At 44.9% G+C, this 8048-nt stretch overlaps 1 long non-coding RNA gene across 2 annotated transcripts; it reads right to left on the bottom strand.

The window, feature by feature from the left end:
- Window positions 1-2009: 2009 nt before the first annotated feature.
- On the bottom strand, window positions 2010-7908 carry LOC118161585. Of its 2 annotated transcripts, none has more exons than XR_004748089.1 (3): window positions 7306-7908; window positions 5171-6995; window positions 2010-3631 (listed from the first exon to the last, which is right to left on the bottom strand). It is a non-coding gene; the product is annotated as an uncharacterized LOC118161585 (long non-coding RNA). The 2 variants fall into 2 exon arrangements; XR_004748090.1 differs by lacking the exon at window positions 2010-3631 and adding an exon at window positions 4666-4786 and having other exon boundaries at window positions 4965-6995.
- Window positions 7909-8048: the final 140 nt, after the last annotated feature.

The raw sequence follows: 8048 nt of genomic DNA, 5'->3' as shown, positions 1-8048 counted from the left end.
CATTTCATTTGGCTCATGTGGCTGAACTAATCCTGCTGAAACTTAATGCATCTGATTATCTGCCTAGGTAACACTGATACCACTCCGATGTGACAAAGACTGAGATCCATTGATCTGCTGGAGTCTCTTGTTACAGAGCCACAATGAATTCTTGCTTCTAATGAGATTATTAGATCTCAAATATGGATTAATATCTCGTACGTGAAATAACCTGAAACTGTTAAGGAACTTTGTTTATAATGTTGTGGTGTTGGACAGATGCATACGTGATGGTTAGCACTCACTAAAACTGAAACCTGGACACTCCTTAGTTTAGTTTTGCTTGTGCTCCACGAAGCAAATAAACAAAGCCAAAGCAGCAAACAGATATCACAATGATAATCATCTTTAAAACCAGATAAAAGACACAATGATGAAATGAATGTTTTTCCAGCAACAGTAACATGTATGTGGACTCAGACATAAAGACTTTGAAACATTTTAAAAAACATGAAAGGATCAGTCTTATTCATACCCAGGCTTTAAAAATCACTTTTAGTGGGCTTTTTTATAGGTGATAATCTGTTAACACAGCATTTTTTTCTCAGTATCTCTGCAGAACAGCTGTAAAAAAAAACAATGCAAATTCTACAATTTTTTGGTAATGTTGGTAGAAATTAGGTACTAAGTAGTCTAGTCTGTTTGTAACGATTGTTACCAACACCTCTTAGTTCATATGAAATGCACCAGATTTGTCTGTGTTCTTTGCAGTTTTTGTCTTCAAAACACATTGAAATAATGAATACATTAGTCTACTGACACAGCTGCACTCTCAATCTTCTTAAATTTGATGACGAAGGAATGAAGATGCCTACAGATTAAATGCATAAAGCAAGACTGCATAAAGTAAACCCCAGAGAGCCTCTGTTCCCTCGTGCTGTCTGTACACCCCCCCAAGACAGTGGGGAATCATTACTCATAGGCTTAGATCTGTCTGTTGTCTACTGGGTCAGCCTGAACAAATTGCTGTGCTCCAGTTTTCTCTCCGTAAAATGGGAATGACTCTGCTCCAGCACCCTGCAGAGGTGGTGTTTGGAAGCATACTGAATTTATAAAAATACTTTCAGATTCCCACATCAAAACACCTTGTATGTGCAAAGCATCTATGGTTTATCAGTACTGAGTACTACCATTGAGGTTTCTGCACTTGTACATTACAATTTCAGTGTAATCAGGAAATTTGCCTCCTTTTTGTGGTACAAATGTTTAAATTCCTATAACATTTTGGGTCTGAAATGGCAGGCTTATTTTAGCCATGCTGTCCGCAAAGTCTCAGCATGACACAAAGCATGGCTATGCTGATTAAAGTTAATGTATTGGGGAAGTTGCATATAAACATAATTTAAAACTCTGTTTCTCGACTTCTGTGTGTTTTCTTCATTTTTATTTTTTTCCTTCAAAGTTGTTTTGCAGTGACAAAAAGATGCATGTAGCAGCTGCACTATTTTCTTATTATCACATTTGCTTCCACTATTAATGATTCTGCACCAAGCCTGCAGGCTCTGTCTGGGCAGATGTGTTGGGCTCTTGGTTAGATGAAGAGGAGCTAACGGAGGGAGAGCAGAAAGCAAACTGCTGCAATGTGTGCCTACAGCCTGGAAACGGGAGGAAAAGAGCTCTCCAGGCAGCCTGAACCTTGGAGGTGGGCAATCACCCCAGTCAGGACATTGCCAAACTGTGGGGCTGTGTAGCATAGTCACCGCATGTGCCTGTTATATATGGGCTGAGTTTAGGGCAGAGAATCTCACTGCCTGCCTTTAGGATGTATGGACAGGTGTGGTGCTAGACTGAAAGTTACGTGAAATTTATGTTTTTGCTAATGTTGCTCCTGAGGGTGGACAAAACCTGACCCATGCAACCAATAATAAATTTATAAAATATTGGTCCCTCACTGTCTCTCTTTGTCACCGAAGTACCTTGCCATTCTGTTTATTTGCTGGATATTTCTTCTAATGTTGGCCACAAACTACTTTTTTTTACTGGCTTTGAGTTTTCAATTACTGTATTTAAGTTTGAGTTTTCAGTTACAGACAATGAAGAGAATGAAGAGCAGAAGAAAAAGTGTAAAATGCATACTTCTACAACATCTTTACAGATTCCAGAAAAAAAAAAAAAAAAAAAAGGATCTGGACCTTCTGAAATCAGTGAAGCATCTTGTCAAAGTGGAGCAAGTGGAAAACAAACAAACAAGACAAAACAAAACAAAATCACGTATATGCTATGTAAAAGGAATAGCATCAGGGACGATACTACAGTTCTGCTGTCTAGAACATTAATGCATCCTTCCTTAGGCTATCTAAAGCAGATTGAGTCAGCCCATCTCGTGTAAGGTATGCTGGAATTATAGGCGCAGGCAATAAAAGTGATCTCATATCTTTGGCGCTGCTTCCATATGAAGAGAGATTTAAAAAGAGTATTCAGTAGAGAAATAAGTGAATAAGAAACAAAATATATTAGAGGAACAATAGGTAGAAAAAGGTAGAAGAAAATTAGTCAAATGCGCACAATCTAGAACTATGGGAATACTGTATATAATCAGAGGAAGGAAAACTAGAGCTGATAAATAAAAACTTTTCCTATATAAAATAGCCCACTGATCTCATTGCTATAAAAAGTTGACAGAGATGATAAAGTCCCAGCTTTGGGACTACAATGACAAGGTGCTGTGAGAACAGCTTCCAGCAGTAGACGTGGGTGATAATTACTGAGCTCTCTGGCAATCTCTTGAATGCCACTGAGAAATCTTGGGCATTGGAGGGCTCACTGTGGAGCTTTGTGCAGCCTGGGTCATCCTCTGTCCAGCCTTCACTGGTCCCTTGGGCAAGGTGGTGCTTCCCGCCTCATCCATAGGATGTCCTGTTGAGACCTCTGCTTCCTTTGGTAGACTTTTCACTTTAAAGCTCAAAACTATCATTGCCTTTTGTGAAAGTCTTGCTTGTTAAGAGGTTGCAGTCAAAGTGGTACAACCTTTCTCTAGCACGGTGAGCATGTTGCTTGTTTCCTCAGAGAATTTCCAGTGGAAACTGCTTCACAGCCACCTGTGATGTACAGGCAGACTGTAAGTTTGGTGGGATGACATGGGATGCCAAATTTGATCCCAATACCAGATGGAAACATTCAGTAACATTCTCTTTATATATAATAAAAAAATAATATTGACAAAGAATGGCAGTGAGTCTACACACACGTCCTAAGAAGAGCTCACATCTTGGTTCAGTCCCACCTGGCTCTTCTGCTAGCCCACAATGGCACCTTTCGAGGGGCTGCTGGGGAAGAATATTTTGGGAAGGTTTCTATGTCAGGAAGCAAAATGCCTGTTTTATATGCTGGGTGGTGTGAACAGAGCAACCAGCGCTTCATCTGTTAACATGGCTCTTCCTCTGTGTTCCTTCCTCCAACACAGGGAGTTTCACAAGCTCTGTGTCTCATAACCACAGTGTGGCTTACTGAGCGGGTGGAGGATGTAGGAGAACCTATGATGAATTGCAAAATGAGGTGGCCGTACAGCCAATGCAGCCACAGATGTAACTTTACTCTTAGCACGGCTCACTCCTTTTATCTGGGAGTTCCCAAGTGCTTCAATTACTTCTTTCTGTGGGTAGGAGAGAAGGTGATGACCTCTCTTAAATGTAACATTACAGAAAGGAAAACAATGGACTATTTTGGTTATCTGCTATACCCCATCTGCTATGTCTTCCCAGAGTCTTGCTTGAAGGCTAAGTGATATGGTGTAGCAAGGAGGAAAGCCAGAGACCTGTGCTCTCTCCCAGTGAAAGTAGTTCTCTAAGGAAGAGGGCAGAAAAAAGCCCAGATCAGTATTTTGATGTGCCTTCCTCCCTGATGTGAGGCTTTAAACAGACGTGGGTCTGAACAAGAAGCCACCTCGTAAGTCTGGTTATTCTGATCGCTGACTGCATTCAGGCACTGATGTGCTGTGACCTACAGCGTCGTATGACAAGGTGTGTTGGCAGCTGTGGCCCTGCTTTGCTGGTGAATGCTCTCACTTACAGGCTGAAGACTTTCTCTCCTGGGGCACTTTCTCTTCATGTGGGCACTACCACTTAAAGGACAGGATGATGGAGGAACAGATCTCCCCTGACTTAGCCCTGGACCTTAACATGAGGCCTTGGGGCCTCACCCAAAGAGATTTTTTTTGTTGTTCAAAAAGAGAGTTCTAGCAACCTAGCAATGCACAAAATTGTGCACTATCATGCAAAAATGTGCAAATTATCTGTACGTTTGACATTGATCAGCTTGCCCCATAGCTGTCTCTCCTGCTGCTCCCGTGGTGTTGTTCAGCACTTCCACAGCTGGCTCCAAACAGGTATGATTTTTTGGGGCTTTATGCACTGGACTTCTCTGAGACCTGGCTTATTTTTATATTTGAAGGTTGTCTAGTTCCTTGTTGACATAATAGTGGCCCAAACTACTATGAAATGCTTCTCAGGGGTCAAAAGTTTAGGCCAAGGCAGAGGAGTGCAGATCTGAGTAAATGCTAAGAAAGTGGTGGCAACTGAAGTGACTCATCAAGCAAATTTTTGAACTCAGTTCTCAGACAAGGAGACCCACATTTTCACACTAAAAAGCAAATATAAAGAAGGCAGAGACTTTCAGGACATAGTAAAGGTTGTTTTCTGGTGATAGCATCGAAGGCTGGTGATGATAGCAGTGCTTGAGAGCCACAGCCCAGACATTCTTTCCACACAGCTCGGCTGGTCTGAGGATGGGAAGAACGATTAAAGAGAGTCTTTAATCCTCAGGAAAAGACAGCTAGCGCATGCTACCCGCAATGGCAGCTTGTTCACGACTGTCTGGTCAGAAATGGGTTAGGGACTGCCTTGGAGCCCACCTAGGAGCACCACCAGGGTGAAGCTCAGGTACTCTTCTTGACAGACAACTTTTTGTTGAGAATGGGGTTCTGAGACGGTCAAAGCTTTTCTTTTGGGTATTTCTGCAAGTGGCACTTTGGAATGAATGGCTTTCCACGTCCAACCCTCAGCTTTGTTTCAAAAAAAGGCTGTGGCTGAGGTCAGACCGAAGGTGGATGAGATGCCCTGTTTCGTTCCCCATGACAAGACTGCTAGCCAGGTGCACCCGAGGGATGGAGCAGGTGGTTTCTGGCAGCACGTACCTTGTTTTGTGGAGTCCAGGGACCTCGTGTGTGGGACCAGACTGACAGAAATGTGGCCTGCGCTTCCACCTGCAACTGGGTCAGTAGAGGGAAGTCGTGAAAACATGGTGTAGCCTCAAAAGACATCAAAACAAGCAGGTCGTAAACATGTCAGAATTTACGTCTAAACTCGCAAACGGTTTTGATTATTTTAATTACTCTATACACCCGCTGTGAATGGCAATAACAATACTCTTGTTTGCTCAGCGTAGGAAACCGCAGCAAGCCCCGGCTCAGCATTTGGAGAGTGCCTGCAAGGAGTGAGGAACAGTGCACAAACAGGGGCACGCTGCCAGTGCTGCGGGGACAGGGGAAACTGAGGCAGGGAGAAGCAAAGAGATTACACGGGAGGTGAGAGACACGGCAAACAGCACCGAGTCCAGGCCTACAAGCTCCTGATATGACGCGCTGTCCAGAGATCTCTTCCCCTCTTGCTTTCTCTTGGCATAATTAATGCACTGGGTTTGTTATGGACTTTGGTGAGAAAAGTAAATCCTAGGATCAGAGTCCTTGGGCAGGCCCATAGTTTAGTGCACAGCCTGCATAAGCAAGTCATCGCGTTAAGGCTCTGTGAAATCTAAAAGGTTGTTCGCTCACAGGCTAATGCGCCCCTCTTACTTGGAGAGGGGAAAATCAGTATTTTTTTCTGGAGAGGGGGGTGTATTTTAAGTCAGATTTAGTGTAAGCACAGTACAGTTTTCACTGTGAAAGATGAAACCTCGAGGTCAGCCTCAGAAGAGGGTGTAACCCCAAGCTTTGTTCCATTTCTGCAAAATCGTTCCAGCACCTGATCAGTGCATCAAGCTGAGTACATCTCTGCCACTAGTATGTGGACTGGATCAGGAGTTTAAAAAATCGGTACCAAGTTGTGCCTTAAATTAAATGCCCTGAGGTTAAAAAGAACGCATAAGAAATGCTAATGTTTTTTATTTTCCCACATACATTAAACAAATGAAAAAAAAAAAATTCTACACTTCCGAGTTCTTTTGACAATCATGAACGTGATATATTTGTGAGGAAAGCAGAGGTGCTTGCCCGATTTCATAACGATGTGAGCTGGAGGGAAATCACGAGATTTGGTTTGGAGCTAATTATCTGTGGATGGCAGAAAGCAAGGATGTGAACAGGGAGCTGAGTCGTCAGAAGTTTGGAAAGATTTGTAACGTTCACGCTGTTACACCTCAGTTCCCACTGTTGTGGGCAAAATGCCATTGCCAATGGCAATAAATGGCACATGGCAGGAAAACAAAAAACAAACAAAAAAAAAAAAACAAGATTAACAACAGCCCATGCTCTGTTCTAGAGATTTGGGGAAATGGAACTGGCTGCATGAGGTGGGTAGGTTAAATCATTGCGGCTGTGAAGAATTAAGCAGTCTCATTAAAGTCACTAAAATTCAGAGGGCTCAGGGTCATGAAGGAGATAACGGAGGTTGTGGACATAATTTTACACCAGAGGATCTGCCCGTGGGCATGCCTTTGTCCTGCTACCGTTAATGTCACTCTCCCAACTCTGTATCGCCTTGCATTACCCCCATGGCCAATGTAGCTTGAATTAGGAGAAGCTCCTATGGAGCAGATCTCAGGCAGCCCCCAGTAACTTGTGCCCGCACCCTGTGCTTTCCCTAGCAGAGTCCTGGGCTTAGCTGAGAGCTGCTCCCCCACCTCTGCTCTCCCATCCTAGTTATCCAAATGCATCTCCCCAGTCCTGTTTGCTCCTCTGAGGAGCTTCTTCTTCCAGCTGCAAACCATCCAGGCACTTTGCCTGGCTTGGAGGCACATCCTGGCTTGTGGAAAATCCCCAGCCTTGAGCTCCTCTTTCCAGACACGAAAGAAGGAGCCAGTGCAGCGCCTGCTGCTGCTCACACACCGGGGGAGCAAAGGAAGTGGTTACAGCATTTAAATAGGGATGATATCTGGTAATAACAATGCATGATCAATTTAGAAATGCCTTGGGGTCTCCAGCAACGAGGATTACCAAAAACTCAAACCAAAATTACTTTCCAGTGCTAATGGCTTCTACCTTTGCATCATCTACAGCTCCAGGGTCTGCTGCTGAAACCTGCAGTCAGAATTACCAAAGCTTCCCAAGGAAACAAGTGAATTTTCTTTGCAGAAGAGCTGCCATTGCTTGCCTGCCATTTAACTCATTTGTTACAGACAGGCATCAGGCAATGCTGGCTCCTTCCCTATGGCTGTACTCAGCCCCAAGGCCGCATTGATGCCGATGCTGAAGAGTGGTGCCAAGAGAGAGCTGAGCCCAGCCCAAAGCCTGGTGCCAGTCGTTGCTGTCCCGCTAATTCCCTGGCTGGTAGTTGGAGCTGTACCCAAATGGAGGTTTGGAAATTTTGCTGGAGCTGGAGTGGAACCAGCGCCAGTCACAGCTGAGCACCATCCAGCAGCTCGGCAAAGACCATGGTGTTTGGGCTTCCTGTAGAGAAGGGAACTTGAATCATGATTTGCATGCCAGCTTGCCAGGAGGAAGACACACGATCAACCACTTCTCCCTGCCTTCCTCAAAGTTTTGCCTGCTGCAGTCCTCTGGCTGGCAGTGCCACGAGGCATGCCACCAGCAAGGGCGCGCTGCCGTCACCTGCGGTCCTGCCCTGCGTCTCCCCCTTCTCACCACCCACCTCATGAGGTGGCCCTGCACCCACCCTGTACACACCGTGCCACCCCAGCACACCTGGACACAACCTCTGGAGCCACTTGGGTCCTGCAGGCAAGCTGCACTAAGCCACTGTGCCCTGCAGATGGGGACCATGGCTGAGGGCCAGCTCGGAGCGGGCAGGATGGGACCCCCAGCTCCTCACTCCCTGGGCACACTGGTGGCTCCCCAG

Source organism: Oxyura jamaicensis, chromosome 2, assembly GCF_011077185.1.
Source record: "Oxyura jamaicensis isolate SHBP4307 breed ruddy duck chromosome 2, BPBGC_Ojam_1.0, whole genome shotgun sequence".
In the NCBI taxonomy this organism is placed as follows: domain Eukaryota; kingdom Metazoa; phylum Chordata; class Aves; order Anseriformes; family Anatidae; genus Oxyura; species Oxyura jamaicensis.
This window is presented reverse-complemented; position numbering and strand designations above follow the sequence as displayed.